General features: G+C 36.4%; 1 long non-coding RNA gene across 1 annotated transcript in view; it reads left to right on the forward strand.

Annotated features, from left to right (window-relative positions):
• Positions 1 to 1,416: 1,416 nt before the first annotated feature.
• LOC117062104 overlaps positions 1,417 to 23,339 on the forward strand; it is a 30,156-nt gene continuing 8,233 nt past the window's right edge. The window contains exons 1-2 of the long non-coding RNA XR_004428218.1: positions 1,417 to 1,567; positions 21,392 to 21,401. This is a non-coding gene — a long non-coding RNA (uncharacterized LOC117062104). The remainder of the gene's footprint in view (positions 1,568 to 21,391; positions 21,402 to 23,339) is intronic.

The following is a 23,339-nucleotide window of genomic DNA, read 5'->3' on the forward strand; positions in this document are numbered from 1 at the left end:
ATTAGCATATTTAATCCTATCTCTATAATACTGTTGTGTTTTATTCTAATAAATGTTTAATGCCACATCAGAATATTTACAAGACAGAAAGCTGATGTGTCATCTAATTTAGAGGGCATGTTATATAATTGTGTTGGGAAATTTTACAAGTAATTATTTCTCTAATAAATGTGGGGGATATATCATAGTTTGATACTGGATTTTATTACCTTAGAAGGATTAGAGTGTGCTGGATTAACTAACTACAATTTATCTTGAAGTAGTCAGTGGCTCCAAAAGTCTACCAAAAAGTCGCTTATAATTTTGTATGACCAAACTGTATTAGGTCAGTTCCAATTTCCTGAAATACAGCACTCTTTTTTTTTTTATTTCTTGTTCTTTCTTCTTAATATGTTCCTGTAATGAATAGATCCATTTCACACCATATACTTCCTAGATCTTCTTCTGCTACTATCATATGTATGACTGATTATGTGTGAGTTAGGGGAGGCTGAGTTTAATAATTTTGATTGAAGCAAACCTGGCTAGCACTCAAAGTCTGTACCTGGTGGTTAGTTTATTCAAATGGGCAGTTTCATGTAACTATTTTGCATGTTGCTGATACTTCTGAAACCTGGTTATAAGCTCTCTGTATATTTATGCTATTGTTTACTCTCTCAAAAACCCTAGATAAATGACCAAGTATATTTTCAAAAGGAACAATATTATTATTTCCTCCTGTAATGTTGAATTAAATGGTTATATCATTAAATAATTTTCTGGGTGCTTCCACGGGAGTTCCACATGTAACTCTAGGAAATCTCCATAGGCAAACTGTGACTATTCTCGTGGTATGTTTGAGAAAAATAATGTATTTTTATTTGCATAAACAATCATTTGCTAAATACTCCAAATATGCAAGGCATTATAATGGGCTCTGGGAAAGGAAAATGCAGTGTTAGCAAAGCAGCCCAGGCTTTCAACACATTTAAAATCAAATCTGGAAAGAAAATATATTTGAGAACAATTGTCTGTATCATGTAGGGGTGAATGAAGGCCATCTTTCACCAGCAGATTTCATATGAATGGTGTTGTGTGCCAGCAAATATTGCTTCACCTAATGTCTTTTTACCAAGAAATTACTCCACCCTTCCCTTACATTTGGGACTCTTCTTTAGCTTTCTTCTTTCCCTTTCATTCTGTGCTTTCTTTTCCCTTTCTTTCTTGTTTTTTTGTTTTTCATCACCTAACCTGAGAATCCTTTCCCTTTCTTTCCTGGCATTGTCCAGGTTTACTTCCTTATATTTCTATTTTTTTTTTTTTCTTCAGCTAAAACAGCAGAAGAGGTGACTTATTATATAGTTGTTACACTTGGTCATAAACTCCGAAATAGTCCAGAATGTCACAAGTCCAGGGCAGAAGACCAACATGGTCAGTTTTGTTTATGAGCAAGGTGGATCTCAGAGGTGACAGGCGATCAGAGGGCGATGAAGTTCTAGATCCACTGAGACAAGCTCTAGACAGTAGCATGCAGTCCCACAACTTGTACCAGCATCCCCAGTGCCTGGCATTCCATGTTTCTGCTACTGTGGCCTCCACGGTGCAATAAGCTAGCGGTTTACTTGGACTTCTGCCTCATCTTTCTTCTTTTGCGCTTCAGCATGCACATTCGCTTCTTCCTCCACTTGGCTCTCAAGGCGCAGATGTTTCCAAGAAAGTGCCGCTAAAGCTGAGAGACATTTCCTTGTATTTCATACCAGGATTAACTCACTCCTCTGATAGGACATATTTTGAATAGTGTTATATTTTATGTGTGATAATATGCATACTTTAAAAAGATTTTATACCTGTAGTGTAACATAATATGTGAAGTACTTAGCTTTATGATTGGTTTGCACTCAGAGTGATAAGATCGGGTAATAACATTCAAGAAATCATATTCATCCTTCTTTATCTAAACATCTAAGAAGTTTTGTTCATTAATTATTAACATCAACATGATATTTCTTGTGTGAAGTGAGTAATGCCGAGTTAGTGTGTTTGCTTTGAAACATAGTAAGGATCTCTCCACTTTTCATAACAGGTGTAATAATTTTGCAGGCACAATAACTTTTGACCACTAGACAGTCACATTAGTTCTTCAGTCTTGGAGGACACACACAAACAAAACTTGCTATTCCTATCGGAATGCTGGGATTTCTTGAAATAAGCACTTTAAGCTTTATATTATCTTGAATCGGTAATTACATATTTCCTATAAAAGTAAGTGGCAGAAATTTTAGTGAACCCGCTTGCCTATTTGCTGGATTTTGGAATAAGAATTGTTTCAATTGTTGCTTACTCTCTAATAAGATTGGGAAAAAGATTTATAATGTTCATCTATCTATAAATGTGCTGTGCTGCCAATATTTATATAATTATTTTATTTATTTATTTATTTTTGAGACAGAGTCTCAATATGTTGCTGGGAAGAGTGTAGTGTGTGAGCTCTGCTCACTGCAACCTCCACCTCCCGGGTTCAAGTGATTCTCCTGCCTCAGCCTTTCGAGTAGCTAGGACTAGAGGGGCCCACCACCACACCCAGCTAATTTTTGTATTTTTAGTAGAGACTGGGTTTCACCATGTTGGCCAGGATTCTCTTGATCTCTTGACCTCGTGATCCACCTGCCTCAGCCTCCCAAACTGCTGGGATTTTATATTTTTTAAAGGTCATAGAAGCTTATCAACAATTAGCACCCCAACTTTTGATAGGATATTTTCCTGGATGTGATCTCTCCACCCTAAAGCAGAGGGGCTGTCCTAACACATTATCTTGGTCTGGACTTGTATCAGTACCCCTTGCTTATTGGGGGGAAAAAGTAGAATAAAGTACTGTGTAGAAATGTACTGTATAGAAACTTTTGAAGTGCCAATATAAAAAAGTTAATGAGAAATCATAGTCCTCTTCATAAACAAGTTTACTGGCCCTGAGCCCTAAACAATGAGTAGAGTTGCAATAAGAGTGATAGGAAAGGTCATTCCAGGCAATGGGAATACCCCGAGGCAAGAAAGGCATGAAAGCCTGAAAGTACATGATTATTTCTAAGTTGTGATTGAGACAGGTTTAGATATATTTGAAGATATGTGTGGCATTTTGTTACATTAAGTAGACAGTTGCAATGTTTGAATACTAATAAGTCAACACTTCCTTTTATTTATAAAACATTATATAAAATAAAAATTGATTGAATAAATTTTTAAGTTTCTCCTCAGATACAAAGTCAGTGTATAAGATTGAGAGGGACTGCACAAAGTTGAGAGAATCAATGTACTTTGTTTATTTATTTGTTTATTTTTTAATGATAAGAGAAAAAGGACAAGTTTCAGAAACCCTATAAACTATTACCATGAAGGAAAACTACACATTCAGCCATAAAGAATAACATGAAGGAACCAACTCAGATGTGTTCATCCTGCTGTATGCACTACTAAGTCCCTTAGTCACTCTTGTTTCCATTAAAAAACTCTACCCATATCTCAAAGATCCATTTAATACCAGTCTGCTGTAAGCATTGTGTCTGTATTAGTTTGTTTTCATGCTATGAAGACACCCTACACTGGGTAATCTCCTGGGAAAAGAAGTTTAATTGACTCAAATTCTGCATGGCTGGGGAGGTCTCGGGAAACTTGCAATCGTGGTGGAAGGCACCTCTTCACAGGACGGCAGGAGAGAAAATGAGTGCCAGCAGGGGAAATGACAGATGCTTATAAACCCATAAGATCTCAGGAGAACTCAATCACTATCATGAGAACAGCATGGGGAAAATTGCCCCCATGATCCAATTACCTCCCACTGGGTCTTTCCCAAGACATGTGGGGATTATGGGATTACAATTCAAGATGAGATCTGGTTTGACACAAAGTTAAACTGTATCATTCTGCCCCTGGACCCTCCAAAATATCATGTCTTCAAATTTCAAAACAAAATCATGCCCTTCCAACAGTCCCCCAAAGTCTTAACTCATTCCAGCATTAACCCAAAAGTCCAAGTCCAAAGACTCATGTGAGACAAGGCAAGTCCCTTCCGCCTGTGAGCCTGAAAAATCCAAAGCAAGGTGGTTATTTTCTAGATACAATGGGGAGACAGGCATTGGGTAAATACACTAATTCCAAATTGGCCAAATGAAGGGACTAAAGGCCTCATACAAGTCCAAAATCCAGTTGGGCATTTAAATCTTAAAGCTCCAAAATGATCTCCTTTAACTCCATATCTCACATATGGGTCACACTAATGCAAGGAGTAGGCTCCTACAGCCTTAGGCAGCTCTGTCCCTGTGACTTTGCAGAGTATAGCCCCACTGCCAGCTGCTTTCACAGGCTGGCGTTGAGTGTCTGAGGCTTTTTCAGGTGCACAGTGCAAGCTGTCAGTGGATCTACCATTCTGGGGTCTGGAGGACAGTGGCCTTCTTCTCACAGCTTCTCTAGGAAGCATGCCAGTGGAGACTCTTTGTGGGGGCTCCAACCTCACACTTCCCTTCCACACTGCCCTAGAAGTTCTCCATGAGGACTCTGCCCCTGCAGCAAATTTCTGCCTAGACATCCAGGCATTTTGATGAATCCTCTAAAATCTAGATGGACATGTTTCCATACATCTTCTAACATCTAGGCAGAGGTTTACAAACCTCTGTTTTTGAATTCTGTGCACCAACAGGCTCAACACCATGCGGAAATGGCCAAGGCTTGGGGCTTGCACCCTCTGAAGCCACGGCTCAAGCTGTACCTTGGTTCCTTTTAGCCATGGCTGGGATGCAGAGCACTAAGTCCCAAGACTGCACAAAGTAGCAAGGCCCTGGGCCTAGCCCATGAAGCCAGTTTTTCCTCTTAGGCCTCTGGGCCTGTAATAGGAGGGGCTGCTGTGAAGACCTCTAACCTCCCCTGGAGACATTTTCCCCATTGTCTTGGTGACAAACATTTGGCTCCTTGTTAGTTATGCAAATTTCTGCAGCTGGCTTGAATTTCTCCTCAGAATATGGGTATATCTTTTCTATCACATAATTAAGCTTCAAATTTTCTGAACTTTTATGCTCTGCTTCCATTGTAAACATAAGTTCCAATTCCAAACCATATATTTGTGAATACATAAAACTGAATGTTTTCAACACCACCCAAGTCACTTCAGATACCCTAAGTCATCTCTCTCAAATTAAAAGTTCCACAGAGAAATAGGGCAGGGGCAAAATGCCACTAGTCTCTTTGCTAAAACATAGCAAGAGTTATCTTTATTCCATTTCCCAACAAGTTTCTCTTCTCCATCTGAGACCACCTCAGCCTGGACTTCATTGTCCATATCACTATCAGCATTTTGGTCAAAACCATATAACGAGTCTCTAAGAAATTCTAAACTTTCCCACATCTTCCTGTCTTCTAAGCCATCCAAACTGTTCTAACCTCTGCTCATTACCCAGTTCCAAAGTTGCTTCCACATTTTTGGGTATCTTCACAGCAGTGCCCCTACTACCCAGAACCAATTTACTGTAGTAGTTCATTCTCAAACTGCTATGAAGAAATACCTGAGACTGCGTAATTTATAAAGAAAAAAGATTTAATTGACTCAAAGTTAAGCATGGCTAGGGAGGTCTCAGGAATCTTCAATTATAGTGGAAGGCACCTCTTCACAGGGTAATAGGAGAGAGATTGGTTGCCAGCAAGGGAAATGCCAGATGCTTATAAAACCATCAGGTCTTGCAAGAACTCACTATCATGAGAACAGCATGGGGGAAACCACCCCCATGATTCAATTACTGGGTCCCTCCTACGATGCATGGGGATTATGGAATTACAGTTCAAGATGAGATTTGGGTGGGGACACAAAGCCAAATCATGTCAGTGACCTTTCTAATGTCATTGTCATTGTCCTTCATGTTACTTCTTCTAATACTTAAAGTGTTCCCTCTATACATAACATGCATTGTCACTTAAGAATTCAGAGAAGAACACCATATTTTTATGACTACACTACAGACTCTTAAAGAGATGTGGGCAAGGATTGCTTTAAATACAACCTTGTAGCCTATTAAGCTTTTATCAAATATTTGTTTAGTAACAATCATTACAGAGTATCTAGAAAGTAATATTATAGTTCTTAGTCCCTTGAATCTTTTGACTGTGGATAATTTTGAAATGCAATGACACATATAGCAAATAAATACAAATCAGCAGGAAACCTTAATTAGTACTCAATTTTAGAAATCCATATATCTAGAGAGAATGGCACATTCTAGAACAGAGCCCTGGTCTTATGGACCTTGTATAATGACCTTTCTAAAGCAAGAAAGTAGACTGAATATTATATATGGATTGCTAAACAACAAAAATGATTTCGAAGTAAAGTCTCAGTTAACCCAGCCTCTTGATTAATTACAACTTTCCACTTATTAAGCTGTTCTTTTAATTAAAATGTTCCTATGTAAAAATTATAAGATACTTTATTATTTAGAAAAAAATTGTAAACATTGAGGTTTTGTGCCATATCCCTTCCACAAATTTCCTGTTACAGATTCTGTTTTCTAAAAAAAGGAGCATTTAAAAAATGCTAAATAGAACTTCCAGAAGGTATATCATAGTTCTGTCTGGCTTTTTGATTGATACCGTAATCAAGCAGTGTGAGTTTTATTTATTTCCTCATGTGACAGAATTCAATGTTACCTTGATATTAATCATAGTTGCTTAGCTTTTCCCTATTTTGATGGCTGGATAAGTTCATTTCTGAATAATGACTAGGCAAAGTTGTTAGAAGCATGCATTTATCCCTTCTACAATTATTTGTTCAATACATATTTAGTGAATACCTACCAGGGAGAAGACACTATGCTATACATGTGTGATACAAAGGAAAGCGAATGTGAGATACTCACAGTCATACTAAAACTTCTTTCCTACCACTTGAGTATATTTTTCAACAACTCTCCCCTGTACAATCCTACATATCCAAAAATGTGCCCATACAAATTTAGAGAGCAAGAGTAATCTTACAAATTTTTATTTTTGTACCAATTATGTATCCTTAAAGAAATTGTATACATGTAGCTTCTCCCATGTAGCAATAGTATGCCTTATTTGTTGTTGGTGGTGGTACTTCTATTGAGGTAGATATTGTTTGACCAAACCATTAATTCATGTAGTATTATCAACTCAGCTGTTCTATTTTAATGTACTTTTTGTTGAAACATGTAGAGTCACAGAATATTAGCACAGAAAGAGTCCTCAGAGTTCAAGTAGTGCAAATCTCAGTTTTACTATAAACTTTGCCCAGAGAAGCAAAATTAATCATTAAATGTGACAAACTCAATTATTTATTACTAAAACTGGTCACAATGATGCATTACAATAGAATGTGAAAACTTATTAAATGCTTAGTATTCGAAAGTCTCAAAGTACCAGTTAATATGCCTGCCATTTTGTCACATGCTCCTCAAGTACCATTTGAAAAGCTTATCAAATCACTAAGAAGCATCAATGGCTTCTTAGTTTTTTGCATTACACAAATATTAATTTTTTTAAAAAAATGTATTTAAGTTTGCAAGCAATAAGAAATTTAAAAATCATGTTTTAATTCTTCTTAATTATTTAAATATAAACTTTCACAATGAATACCAGCATATTCCTCAAAGTAAAAGGAAACCAACTTTCATTCTATGTGAATATATTTTCCTAGCATAACATAGTATAGATTATATAATTTCTGGCATCTATGGAGTCAGGATATTAAAAGAATGTAACTTCTTCATGAGCCAGCTGTGATATCGCTATGAGATTTTTATGCTGTCTCATAAGAAGCATACACACTGCTACTCCCCTCTAATAATAACCAAGTCACAGCTACCTCAACTCATTATTGCTCGCTCCACTGTTGAGTCAACCCAAGAAGACCTTCTCAAAGACTTTTGTCTTGGCAGCTACTGCTAATTGGTCAATTTTGACAAATAAAATAAAATCTACTTAATGTTTTTGATAAATTATAATCTTCACATTAAATCACTTCTCTTTTCTTTTTATTTAATTTTTCAGAAGCTAGCATTTAAGTTATGATTTAACAGTAAATCATGTGCCATTATTGTAGCTGCTGTCATGCAATATAATGCAGCAGCTGACCACCCGTATTGATATAAAATATAGTTAACAAGGTTTTTGTTGTGCATGTAGTATATTTCAAATATTGCATCCTTGTCTTAAGATCAGAGATTAGATTCTGAGGAGATTATATGATTATGCAATTAAAATGCCAAAATGAATGTTAGGGTGTGTAAATTTAGTAAGAGTTCAAAGGCAGCAAAAATACTTTGGGCCTAGTAATTGCGAAGGACTTAATATAAATTGTGGCATTTGAGTAAGACTTGAGAGGGTTACGTTTTTTTCTGTTTGTTTGTTTGTTTTTGTTTGTTTGTTTGTTTGTTTTACAGGGTCTTGCTCTGTCACCCAGGCTGGAATGCAGTGGTGCGATCATGGCTCACGGCAGCTTTGACCTCCTTGGACTCAAGCAATCCTCCCACCTCAGCATCCCAAGTAGCTGAGACTACAGACACATGCCACCATGCCCAGTTAATTTTTTTAATATTTTATTCTATTTTATTTTATTGTTTTGAGACAGGGTCTTGCTTTGTTACCCAGGGTAGAGTGCAGTGACATGATCATGGCTTACTGCAGCCTCAACCTCCTGGGCCCAAGCAATCCTCCCACCTCAGCTTTCCAAAATAGTCCTCAGCTGGGTCTACAAGTGTACACTACCACATTCAGCTAATTTTTGTATTTTTTTGTAGATATGGGTTTTCACCATATTGCCTAGGCCAGTCTCGAACTCTTGGGTTCAAGTGATCTGCGTGTCTCAGCCTCCCAAAGTGTTGGTATTACAGGCATGAGCCAAGCCCGTCCTAATTTTTCATGATTATTTTTTATTTTGTAGAGATGGAGTTTCACTATTTTGCTCAGGCTGGTTTCCAGCTCCTGGCTTCAAGTAATGCTCCCACCTGGGCCTCTGAAAGTGCTGGGACTACAGGTATGAGCCATTGTACCCAACCCAAATTTTAAATCTTCTACAAAGCAGATAGCAAAGGGTTTATTATTGAAAAAAAAGTACCAATATAAATCTACACTCTAGTAGGTGATGAAGCATATATATATAGCAACTCAATTCTTGTAACAACAACAGGAAATAAAAGAAGACATTTATTTCATAGTCCATTGGGGATCACTATTATAATTTGGTAGGTAGGGTTTACTTCATTTATAAAAGTTTTACAAGAAGTAAAACATAAGTGCTTTCTTGAGCATAAAGCAGTTCACTCCTGTGTTATTCACTTCTGCATAATCTACATGCACCTTGAAAATGTGGGTTATGAAAAACTAGTTTAATATGAATTTTAGCCTTGAATAATAAAAATTAAGTGTTTTAGATGATTACTCTTGGCAATATACTGTTAAGTAATTTCATACATTGTCTCCATCGTCACAGTAGATGAAAAATTTGAAGATTAAAGGTTAAATGACATGATTGTTATCACATACCTACTAATTGTTAAATCCTAGGCTGGAACTCATGTTTTAGTAATTATATGAGAATGATGTATTGAACTAAGGAGGTCTTCTTTTGTTATTGTTATCCATCCTTGTCTTGTTCTTTGGATGATGACCTCATATGAACTTCATCTTTGATTATCAGTGGTCCTGTGAAGTGCCAGCTTTTTAAATTCAATTCCCAGTTCATAATTCCCTCCATGAAAAGGATCTGGAAACATAATCTTTATTATAGCTAACTATTATCACCACATAACATCCATGGGAATTATCACAAGTGAGGAAAGAAAGAAGGCACTTCATTTTGCTATAGGGCTGTTTGAGTTATTCTTTTACAAAGGAGAATCTGAGTCTTTGGCTATTGTGCCATGCTCCAAGCACATTAAATTTATAAAAAAGCTAAAACTTTCAAGCAAACTTTAAAAGCCATTAACTTTAATAGAAATACTCTAGGGAAAATCAGTGTGAAATCTATTTCCTTATTATACACCTATTATGAAAAGTTATATTTCTAAGTATTTTACTGTAAGACTGCTGATTTAGTTTATGCCCAAAGGAGAAGAAATTCAAATTCACTTTAAAAAATGAATTTTGACAAAGGACCAGTTAGGAGAATCTCAGTTTGGGAATTGCTTTCTAAGAGTATCAGGGAATATGTTGTGATGTTGTACTTGGCGTTTATTAATCCCAGTCTCAAAATTAAGGAATAATCTCTCAAAATTATGGTATTTAAAAAATGAAATTTGGTAAGGAGAAGAAGCCATTAAGAAAATACATTTTATCGGTGTCTCCAAAATGATAAAAGTAGTTTTAAATGTCTCAATGATTTCTTATTTAAGACTTTTAAAAATAATTTCAGCCCTTATCACACCTTGAGTTGATACATTCTTTAAGGCAACTTCTGGTATGTAAATGTTTGTTTAGTTGAACTTTCAATCTTTAATGTGCTTCAGGTACAGGACTATTTAAGATAATTTCTTCTGGTAGAAACTGAAATCATGTTTAATTTAGTGAATGTCAAATAATTTCAGAGTTGCTAAGAAACAAAATTCCAGAGGTTGAATATTAGCAAAAACTTTCATCTCAGCAATTTACAATGCCAAAATAGGTCCTATTTACCAACTATTTCTTGTCCAAATGTTTATCCTTCATTTGAGTAGTCTTCAGAACTTAACAAGATAAATAACTGGAATTATATAGATTAAATCATTTCTACATAAATTTAAACACTAAATTTGGGATGTAGTAAATGAGTAACACCACATAATAGCAAGTTTATGGCAAAGCCTAGAATAATAATTGTAGTAGCTCCTATCCCATTTTCCAAGGAAACTAAAGATTCCTAATTATTTAGTTTGTGGTGAGACATTTATGCATATATTATTCTCTGCAAAACTTTGTGAAACCAAGTGAGCAGACCTGAGTAACATTCACAATGTGAAGGTCCTGATACTTTCTCATTTCCTAGCCTTCTGCATAGCATATAATAGATATTTATTTGATCTGTACATTTGTATTTGAACAGAGGGCAGTACAACTTATTTGATTGCATTGCCCTTTGTTCTATTTGAAGATGTAAAAAGAATTCGAATACAAGGTTGTTTGGGAGTAACCTGCTCAGAAAACATTACACTGTTTTATCTAGGAAGAATATAACAAAGTAGACTACTTCAGACTGATAGGAGCCGTGATCCTATGAAAGAAAATGTCCCCTTAAAACTCTAAGATTAATTTTATTTGTTCAATTACAACTAATAATATTCACTTCACAAGTGTGGCAGGTTTATTACATATTTTAATTTATGGTCCCTAGCACTACTTACTAAGCACTCCATTTCGTAGTGCCACTTAAAAATTCTTAAGTTAGATATGTACATAGATGCTTTGTATTAAACTATGTTGATATTTTAAATCTATAATTTGGGGTTAACATTGAATGAATTTAAATGATAGTTAATAAAAATTTAATAGTGATTTCCTCAAAATAAAAATGAACAAGAAAATAAACTCAAGCGTTTTATTTTACTTCTTTCATGTATTCCCTGATAAAGTAAGTAGGCAATCAGTAATTAATCACCTCTAGCCAACAATGAGGGTATTGTAATTCTGGAAAATATGAATTCTCCTAAAATGGTTGGATAGTAACCAAGCGAGCTTAGCACAAACATTAGGATAATAGAAAAGAGATGATGAAAATATGCTGTGCTCTGCTGGAAAAGCCAAGAAAAAGTAAATTAATATGCAAATATGTAAATACGTGGAAGTGATTTTTGAATGCACATTAAAACAGAGCAAACTTTGCTGAAGTCTCATTTGAGTTTCCACAGGGATGATCTCCTTTGCCTTTACCTGTTACAGATTAATAAATTGCCTAACAATTTAATCTTAAAGGTATTTTGGATTCTAACACAACATAGGTTACAAGAAAACAAAATGATGTGGATAACATTAAATAAATTATGATTGATAGTGAATGTTGTAGTAAGACAAAGCAAAATCCCATATAATATAAAATGAATTGCCATTTTCTACCTACTAGGAAAAGATAGTTTCATTAACTTATGCCTATTCCCTTTTAAAAACAGCCAGGAAATAACAAAAGAATAAGGGAATCCCACATCTAATATTTGTTTACCCATCTAATTATTATATTATACAAATTACTAAGCCTGTCAAAAGTTTGAGACACTCCACAATGTTTTTGTTTAGAGCAAATGTGGTTATTTGTTAACCCTCAAGATATAGATAGGTGATAAATAGATAGAAAATAGATAGATACCTAGGCAGATAGATTTGTTTTTTCCCTCATCTTCTTCTTCAATAATTCCACTAAGTACCTTCCTGCCTACCTAATTTGTCTTAATAACAGTGCCTATAATTTTGGTAATTAGCATAAACTTTTCAAATTTGTATGGAATTTTTTCCACAATTATCTGAATTATTAATGGATAATGATAATTTCTTAAGCTTCCTTATATCCTGAGGATTATATATCTTCCAGTAACATTTCCAGAAGTAATTAGGCAATGTTATAATTTTATAAGAAATATCAATTTTTATTGTTCACATTGTTAAACAAATAGACAGGTTTTTAATAAATGAATTTATTTAATGTAGAAGCAACAATTTTGGAAACTCCAAATAAGCACAGACCTATCTCCTTTTTCTTTTGAAATATTGGCCTTCTCCTCCAGAAAGTTTGGTGCAAGAGAGAGAAAGAGAAGTTGGTATTGAGATAATAAAATAAGTGGCATTATAATGATATAAGTCATTAGAATACTATATGAGAATTTGAAAAATGTTTTGAATAAGTATGCAATGACTGACACTGACACAAGAGGCATCTGTGGTCTTTGTAATACATGAAACTTGTGCTCATTTTGGTTCCTGAATTAAATTATTAAAGTTACTTTCACAGTTAAATGCAATCTGATAGCATTCAGTAGAAGTTTTATTTATCATATATTATTTAATCTGTGCTTGGAGCAAGGACAGAAGAAGTGTCAGAAGTTAGAGAAGGGAAGTCTTCTCTGGGCTTCACAATACAGCCAGATGTACTAACTCCCACAGTCATGGTGAGAGACTCTCAGTCTCTGTTAGGTGGAAAGATCCCACCATGAAAGATGGCCAGGTTTCAGGCCAAATGGTGGACTTGATCTCTACAGTTTGTCCTCATAGATCCAAATGTGTAAAATATTTTGGTAGAATTATTCAAAGAATTTTGTACTTCAATATCAGATTTCCATTTGAGAAGAGAAATTTACTACAAAGTTGAAGGACAGATATGATGAGGACATGTGTTGTAACTTTACCTTTTTTTTCTCATTTCCCACTTAAATTACATTGCATTGAAAAATTTCTATCCAAGAGCTTACCGGAGCTTATTGGTCAGTGAGGGAGAAACAGGGTCTGACTTGGAATAAAGAGGCCATTGAATGTCTCTGAGTTTCCAAAGTAATGAAACAGACCTGAAATCCTGGAAATCCTGAGAAGAGAAAGTACATTTCCTCAACGTATTAAACTTCCATTTTACATATCAAAATCCATTCATGATGAGTGTTTATTGTACATACCCAGGTTATAAACTAGAACTAACAGAAGATTAGATCTTCCATTCCCAGAGTATCAAAAGACAACTGAATGGGGCCAAGTACCGTGCCTCACCCCTGTAACTCCAGCACTTTGGGAGGCCAAAGTGGGCAGATTCGCCTGAGGCCAGGAGTTCAAGACCAGGCTGGCCCAAATGGTGAAACCCCATATCCACTAAAAATACAAATATCAACCTGTTGTGATGGCACACCTATAATTCCAGCTACACAGGAGGCTGAGGTTCAAGAATCACTTGAACCCAAGAGGCAGACGTTGCAGTGAGCCAAGATGGCACCATGGCAGTTCAACCTGAGCAACAGAGCAAGAGCCTGTCTCAAACAAACAAACAAAAACAAAACAAACAACGAAAAAGACAACTGAATGTGATAAATATAGTGAAATGAGTCCTGATGTTCCCTTCAGCACGTAAGTTATCTTCAGTAGGGTTAGAGTAATGCCATGAGCAGAGTACTTTTTGATGTGCTTTGGTCTGAACCACATGGCAAGTACCCATAGACCATGGGATTAGGCAGAGAAAAAGCTCATATTTGAATGTTTAAGCCACATTGGCTCCTATGAATGTGAAATATATCAAGGAATGTCCAAAAGTCCTATAGCTGGGAGAAAAATGCAAAAGAAGGCAAGATGAGTGGCTGGTGAGCCACTCAAGGGAGTTTGTGGTGGGTGAGAATTGAGCCTATGTCCATGAGTGGCAGGACAAAGCTTGTACGGTAGATCAAAAGAGAGTGAATTTAGGCCTGAATGAGTACCTGATGCCCCTAGGTATTATTGTGAGATTGTCTTGGCAAAAAATACCAGGGTCCCATTAGTGAGAAGAGATTATCTTCTTAATATCATTGAGCTTAATCTGTGGTCAGAAAGGCCATCAGGATGACTGGCATCCAGAAGAAAAGGGTGTTGACAATGATATCAAGAAAAATAAAGAATAGGACAATACGTACATCTGAAAGCAAAAAATTCCCTCCTCTTTGATTTGAGATTCTGAAAGCACTGTTTTCTGCACATACTTAGACACATTCTGGGAGAGCAGTAGTGGAGAAGAGAAAAGGTATGAGGGAATAGAAATTTATCAAAAACGTGAAGTATGTCAAACAATTAGAACAGAATGACAGTGGACTATTTTTTCGCTCTACGTTTTCTTTTTTTTTTATTTTTCTCTTTTGAGACAGAGTTTCACTCTGTTACTCAGGCTGGAGTGCAGTGGCATAGTGGCACAATCTCGGCTCACTGCAACCTCTGCCTCCCAGGTTCAAGCGATTGCCCTGTCTCAGCCTCCCGAGTAGCTGGGATTACAGGCACATGCCACCAAGCTGGGCTAATGTTTTTCTTGTATTTTTAGTAGAGAATGGGTTTCACCATATTATCTAGGATGGTCTCGATCTCCTAACCTCATGATCCACACACCTCAGCCTCCCAAAGTGCTGGGATTACAGGCATGAGCCAGTGTGCCCAACCCCCCCGCATTTTCAAGCAGAGTGGAAGCTTGGATGAGCAGGTCACATGAAGACAACAAATTTACCACTTTTTTATGTTGTTGCAAATACATTTGGGACTCATTAACCAAGTGTCTTGGCCAGAATGTAACTAAGTTGTCAATAGATTGGTATGGAGTTAGGGTAGAGCACCCAGGGGATATCATCTTACGCTCCAGACAGGAAAACCAACCCAAAGGTCATGGGGCTTTTATGGCAAGTTCGTTGGTCAAATGCCTTTACACACGGTAATGGTCACCAGGAGCTTTATGGTAAGTGATCTGAATTCTGTTCTCAATTGCAATTGTATATAGGCTAACTGTAACAAAATATTAACATATCCAAGTTTCAATTAAAAAATATTTCTCATGAAAAGAACAGCCTATCAGACACTATTTAAAGTTGGCTCATTTCCCCAGCCAATATTTTATCCATACTTACTTAGAGCCCTCTGTTTAACAAGTGCCCACTTATTTCTGAGATATGGTATTGCTCAGAAAATCTGTATATTTACGGGGAAAAGTTCCAGGAGTCAGTGATCAATATGGATTTTGTCTCTCAGAAGAGAGGTAGCACGATTTAGATTTGGCTGAACAAGAGGTGGCACAAGTTGAAGTGACTTTCAAAACAAACCCAGCCTCACAGAAGCTAACCCAAAATCTATAAAGTCAGAAATGACTGTTTGTGTCTTACACGAGTAAGACACAAACAGAAAAATCTAGAGATAGTTTTCTATTCAAGAAATAGTTTCACAGAATCATTTCTCTATTCTATCCTCAGAAAAGTATCTGGAATATTGTAATTATGATGTTCCTACTTACCTAAAAAGTCTAATTGCTTAGCAACACTTCCCTTTATTCATAATTAGATCACACATAAAGCATATACCTTCATGTGAAGGAGAGATAGAAAAGAAAAAGAAACAAAGAGAAAGAAAAAAAGATTCTTTCATTACAGTTTGGCAATCATGTTTCTGTATTTTAATCTAGTTCACGTAAGATTTTTTTTTAAAGTTTCATAAAAATATCCATTTGTTCACACAGAATAGTTATAAATACTTATCAAATAAGTAGGAAAAAATTTTGATTTTCTTAGCATTACCTAATAACTTTTATAGTAATGTTTTTGAACATTTTCAATTATATTATCTCATTTTACACTGTGTCATAGCTGGTGATCCTGAATGTTTATTCTATTGGTTCTTATGTGCAACCAATATGTTATTATCAATGTTTTCTATGGATTAGATCAATTAATCCTATGCTAAAACGTTTGGATAGGTTATCATACTTACCCGCCAATATTGTAAAATAATACTGATGCAGTAGAAAATTTATCAAATGAGAAAAGTATTCCCAAGAGAGTGGAATATACATAGATAGTCCTTTACTGACATTATGCAAACAGAGGTGAGGGCCAGGGGATTTCAGATGTTATGGTATAAAGAAAAGCATTGTCTCCTGAGGAATGAGAATGTGTGCTTTGGAATTCAGTAAGCCTAAGTTTTAATTCTGGCTCTGCCACATTCTAGTTGTATGACTTTTCACAACCAACTTAATCTCCTTGAATCCCAATTTTACTATCAGAAAAATTGGGGTAATTATTCACTCAAGTCAGTATGAAGTTTTGTAGAATAATGTATGTCATGTGCTTAACTCAGTCCCTGACTTACAGCAAAGGGCTTTATAAATAACTAGGTAAAATTATTTTCCTTATTTTTTTTAGGGATGATTTTTTTTTTTGTTTTTTTGTTTTTATTATTATTATACTTTAAGTTCTAGGGTACATGTGCATAACGTGCAGGTTTGTTACATATGTATACTTGTGCCATGTTGGTGTGCTGCACCCATCAACTTGTCAGCACCCATCAATTCATCATTTATATCAGGTATAACTCCCAATGCAATCCCTCCCCCCTCCCCCCTCCCCCCTCCCCCCTCCCCCCTCCCCCCTCCTCATGATAGGCCCCGATGTGTGATGTTCCCCTTCCCGAGTCCAAGTGATCTCACTGTTCAGTTCCCACCTATGAGTGAGAACATGCAGTGTTTGGTTTTCTGTTCTTGTGATAGTTTGCTAAGAATGATGGTTTCCAGCTGCATCCATGTCCCTACAAAGGATGTAAACTCAGAAAAATGCTCGTCATCACTGGCCATCAGAGAAATGCAAATCAAAACCACAATGAGATACCATCTCACACCAGTTAGAATGGCAATCATGAGAAAGTCAGGAAACAACAGGTGCTGGAGAGGATGTGGAGAAATAGGGACACTTTTACACTGTTGGTGGGATTGTAAACTAGTTCAACCATTATGGAAAACAGTATGGCGATTCCTCAAGGATCTAGAACTAGAAGTACCATATGACCCAGCCATCCCACTACTGGGTATATACCCAAAGGATTATAAGTCATGCTGCTATAAAGTCACATGCACACGTATGTTTATTGCGGCACTATTCACAATAGCAAAGACTTGGAATCAACCCAAATGTCCATCTGTGACAGACTGGATTAAGAAAATGTGGCACATATACACCATGGAATATTATGCAGCCATAAAAAAGGGATGATGTTTTAATATTTAGATCTGGAAAATTAGGTACATAGCCATTGAATGGAAAAAGAGAAAGTCTGAGGGTTGTAGGAGAGAAGACTATTAGACACACTTAGAACAAGCTTCACAGTGCTGCCTGGGTCTGCCTTTACCTCTAGAAACCCTAATTGTATCTTTTCAAAAAAACTACCTGATGTCCTGATTCAATTCCGGTCATTTACCCTATACAGATAATTAGAAATGGGATCAGCTGACTTCTCCATCCTTCTGTCCTAATAACCATGGTAAATGCACATAAAGATAGATGAAGGCAAAAGAAGGAAGGAAAAAATAACATGCTGTTTCCAACTCTGACTTAATTCTACTCTAACCTGGCCTATTTATCACTATAATTAGAATCATTTCTTTGTTTTCAATGAAAGATTCTGTAGACAAGTCAACATTTCATCTTCATTATTATGAATTTAGGTGTACAACCTCTGTGTCTTGTGTGGTTTTCTCTGACAATCTCCACCTCCATCCTAATTCCTCCACCAAGATTTGGGGGTTGTCAAGGAAAGGACATTCTGTGAAGACATAGTGTATGTGTTATACATTTCAATGTAAGAATTAAATTGATTCATATTTCAGCCTAAATGAGATTTTGCCTCCCTCTTGGTGAGTTTTTCTCTTGAGTAACTTGCAAAGTGTGGGCTGGGAGAGCTAGCTATTCCTGTTTGGAAAATACACCAACCTGAAAATGCCCAAGGTGAGCAGATTGGCTTTGATGCCTTTATAAAATTATGAGTCCTCCTACTGAATCATTTACTCTCACTTCCTTCAACTGGTCTGTTCTTACTGTATGGTGGCAAGTTGCAGAAGATTAAGATTAGGCCTAGGGCTAATTAAGAAGTAAAAGTTAGCACCTTATCCTGCCTCTAAAATGAGTAGAATTGGTCCTCCCCATGACCTGCACAGATTTCAACTTGGCCAGCATATGACAGCCCCATAGGAGCTTTACCAAAAAAAAAATACCTGTTTGTTGTTTCTATTCTACGCAGGTCAATCAAATCAAAATGTATGTAGATGGAACTCAAGCATAAGTTTACTTTTATAAAATGATCTTTAGGTTATTTTAATATGCAACCAAGCTTGAGAATCCTTTCATTGAGTCTTAATTCACTTATGGTGCACACTTAGATTTGGAGCTCAATCTGATTTAGGGCTCATATAATGCTCACTTTAGGCCTCTGTGCCCATTTATCTGTGGTACTTTCAGAAGAGTAAAAGACAGTGACTTGTAGATAGGATTTGAGTATTCACATTCCTGAAATTTTACAATTTCTCTTTATATCTCACATGGTTTATCTATCAGTAGATCTATATACTAAATACATAGGTCATTTACATAGTTTAATATATAAATGTGAATATGTCATGTATAAATGTTTACTTATGTATACATTTATAATGTATAAAATCATACTACAAATATATTTATATATTTATTGATAGGAAATTTGTGGGGGCTCACCAAGTAGTTGCACAGCTGTCCCTGCATCTAATGCTACAGCTTCGAGTCCACAGGCATGCAGAGAAGAACATGTGCAGCCTGGATCACATAAGTATGAGAAGAAACCTAACAAGGTTGGTCTGAAGCCTGTGTCAATTCTTGTTTGTTTCCCACCTAGAGAAGAATCCTGTAGAAACTGGGTACATTTCCCATGGTGCTGAACCCACATACACACACACACACACACACACACCCCTAACTCAGGAATCATCAAGAATCATAGAAACTGAAGAAAGATCCAGAGAGAAAGTACAGCAATTGCAGGCCTAGCTGCCACTTCATACTGACAAGGTGAATCAATAAATCAACAGCAGCAAGGTAGGTGTGGGGGTTTTAGAATGTAAAAGATTCCACTGTTTTCTCTCTTCTTTGCATTCTCTTCTCTCTGCATCTCAGATAGAGGGTCTTAGTCCCTTTTAAAAGAGATTCAACATAATTAAGTCTGGGGCAACAGAATATCCCACCTTTTGATTACCTCAAAACCAACTGATAATGGAGTTTAATTACATCTGCAAAATCCGAAAACAGCACATACACTAGTGTTTGATTGAATTACTAGGAGAAAGTGTGTGTACGGTAGATAGTGGCTGCTGCCTTCCTCTGTCTGCCAACTCCTGTGAGACAATCTCCCTTGTAGTCTACTCTAACTAAAAATGACCAGAAAGGGAATTCTGGGGAATATATTTCAGCTCAGTCAAATTGACATATCATAAAGCTATCATATATAGCTTTCATGAATCAACAGAAGTGTCCTAAACTTTTTCCGGTGTGAGGGAGACCTCAGGTTCAGATCACGAGCTACTCAAGATGTATCAGTCCATCAGAGTATCTAAATTGTACAGCTGGTGTTTGAAAGCATTGCTTCAAATTTAGTGAGCGCCTCTCTTCTAAAGACAGGCACCTCAGATCAAAACTTCACATCTTGCCTATCCCTTGCTTTCTTGTTTATGCTCTTTGTATCTTCCAAGTTTTATAGGGCTAATTAATATAAGTATTGGACTTCAAAATGACGTCTTCAGTCTTCGCTTAGTTCTCCTTCCTTTATGCTTCTGTCACTAGAATAAGCAAATCAAAATGCTATTGATTTGTTAGAACATTTATACAGGCATTGCAGAACTCTCATGATGTGCTTAACACAACTGATATGAGAAGCCTGGCTTTTGTGAAGTATGGTCAATTTGCTTGTGGGATTGCATTGATTGCACAATGATCTATTCAATTGCTCACTCACTCAACTATGAAGAATCAATCCAGTTAGTCACGTAGAGATGCCCGTGCTCTCACTAAACACTGTAAATGAATTCAGTTTTTATTTAAAGTAGTCATAAAAAAGGGAATTCAGGGAAAAAGACAGAAATTCAAGAGCTATTTGGGAGGAAATCACTCATCCTCTTGCATTCATGATAGCTTAGGTTGCGATTACAACTGGCTAGTGAATGTGTTACAAAGATAGGGCTACGTGCATGTCCCCAGAATGGACTAATCCTAACCAAATTTATGAAATGGCTCTTTCGTTTTTTATTAGTGCACCAAGTCTGCCCTTCGGACAAATACTGGCAAAAAAAAAGAATAGTAACTCCAATACATTCTGGTAGGTGGTAGTTAGTTATCCTCTACCACATAATTTCTCTTCAAAACTCTTTTGAAAATGGCACGAATATATTCCATCTCAGCTTGAACAAATGTAAAGCCTCATGTTCTGAAGAACCTATTATAAGGCGGACAAAAGACTTACCTGGATTAAATTAATCAAATTAAGTTTTAACGGTGGAATGTGAAGCATAATTAGCAAGTGAAAGTAAACACACAAAAAACAATTTGTAGGCAGGATACATTTAAACTTTACTAAGTTGGGACTGTAAGACTACCTAGAATTTTCACAATTGTTTCAAATGTGCACATAAGTACTTGGTGGGAGGTACGTATCTCTAGGTCTAGCAGACAGAGCAGTGAGACAGAAATATCATTGGAAAAGTCATTTAAATTCAGCCCCATAGTAAGATAACCTGTGATAATTTAATCTTAAACCCAAATACTAACATCTCTAAATTGAAGATAATGACATTTTCTTTTCTTTTTTTGTTGTGGTTTACTTCACAGAATTTTCTTAGCCCCAAAAGCCCAAATAAAATAATACATTGGAAAGAGTCATGGATATTACATTACATTGTATTTAGATGGGTTGATGTCAAATTTAAAATTTTTTTACATTATAAGTAAGCAGGGGCATAAAAAGCTTGAAGAGGCCAGGCACAGTGGCTCATGCCTGTAATCCCAGCACTTTGGGAGGCTGCAGCAGGCAGATCACCTGAGGTCAGGAGTTCGAGACCAGCCTGACCAACATGGAGAAACTCTGTCTCTACTAAAAATACAAAATTAGCCAAGTGTGGTAGTGCATGCCTGTGATCCCAGCTACTTGGGAGGCTGAGGCAGGAAAATCACTTGAACCCGGGACACGGAGGTTGCAGTGAGCCGAGATCACACCATTGCACTCCAGCCTGGGCAACAAGAGTGTAACTCTGTCTCAGAAAGAAAGAAAAAAACAAAAAATCCTTGAAGAATGTGTTCTAATATAATGTATTATTTAATTTACTCATTGTTTACTTGCTAGGTCTTGCATAATCAGTAAGAATGTTCTGTTGATTATTGTCTTTAATGCAAATCTTTGAACTACAAATAGTATAAGTTCCAGTTAGGTTTTGTCTGCACTGTCTCAGAAGACATTGCAACTTGGCAGGACTTGAGTGCAGTGTGACAGAAGCAGCTTAGCACCTGGTTTCTTACAACAACCAGCTGTATTGAGACTATTTGCAGTTGCCACCCCTACCTGAAGTGGGCACACAATTTAAAAGAATGAAAATAATGTAACCTCAAAGTCATACAAAACACTCCATCATGGATGTGGACATGACCATGCAGATTCATCTTCTTTTTCTTCCATGGCTATATGATGATTACACCAAAAAAAATTAAAAGGTATAAATCTGCCAAGATATGAAAAGAAGGTGGAGGTCATCAGTTGCTAAGAGATTTGACAAACTTTCAAAACAAGACAGAATAAATTACGCAGTATTTGCTAAAGCAGGGGATACTGCATCTTTGATCATGTGACCTGAAGAATCAGAACAAATGGGTGGGGCACTCAGCCCAGCAGAAATCTGGGCAAACTTCCAAGTGCCAGATCCCAAGGGGATGAGCAGGAGACCTGGAGTTGAAAGGAGGGGGATTAATTGAATGTCTGAGTATGAAACAGCTGAACCTTAACCAATCCTTTTCTTGACCTGTTTGGGCTTCTGGACAAGTAAACCTGAGGTGAAATCTCCCACCTAGCAAGCTCTAGAGACCAGTGTCATCATTTAAGAGCTTCATGTGAAACACACATGCACTCACATATGCACATACAAGGACACACATTCTCACGCACATCCAATTCTAAAACAAAATGACAGTTATTTTAAGAAATGATGAGAATAAAACTTAGAGATCATATACAACATAGATATGTATTGAAACATCACATTGTACCCCATAAATATAGACAATTACAATGTGTCAATTAAAAAATAAATTCAGAACCAGGTGTGGTGGTGTGGGCTTGTTGTCCCAGCTACGGGAGAGGCTGAGGCAGAAGGATCACTAGAGGCCAGGAGTTCCAGGCTGCAGTGAGCTATGATCATGCCACTATCTTTCAACCTGGGTGACAGATCAAAACCCCATCTTTAAAAAAATAATTAATTAATTGTTAAAATGTGTTATTAATCCCCCAAAATAGCTTGTTCTGAAGGAAAAAATTGTTTGAGGGAATTTTATTTTAAAATGATTCTAATATATAGTTTCAGAGAGAATTATGAAAATACCACATCCATATGAAAAAAGGTAGTATTATTTAAAAAGGAACAACTTAGGGCTACTGGAAATTTAAACCACGATATCCAAAGTAAAGAAAGTCAGAAGAGTCAAAGCAACGTTTATACATGAACTACCAATATTTGGGAGCTATGGGAGAAGTGTAACTGGAGAATTCATTTTCTTAGTAGATAGTTTTTAGATATTATGCAAATGATTAAATAAACAGATAACATATTGTTGACATTATAGCAATGAGAGTAACACCAAGAAAGACAT

The sequence above is a fragment of the Trachypithecus francoisi genome, unplaced genomic scaffold (genome assembly GCF_009764315.1).
Source record: "Trachypithecus francoisi isolate TF-2019V2 unplaced genomic scaffold, Tfra_2.0 Lachesis_group17, whole genome shotgun sequence".
NCBI classification, from domain to species: Eukaryota; Metazoa; Chordata; class Mammalia; order Primates; family Cercopithecidae; genus Trachypithecus; species Trachypithecus francoisi.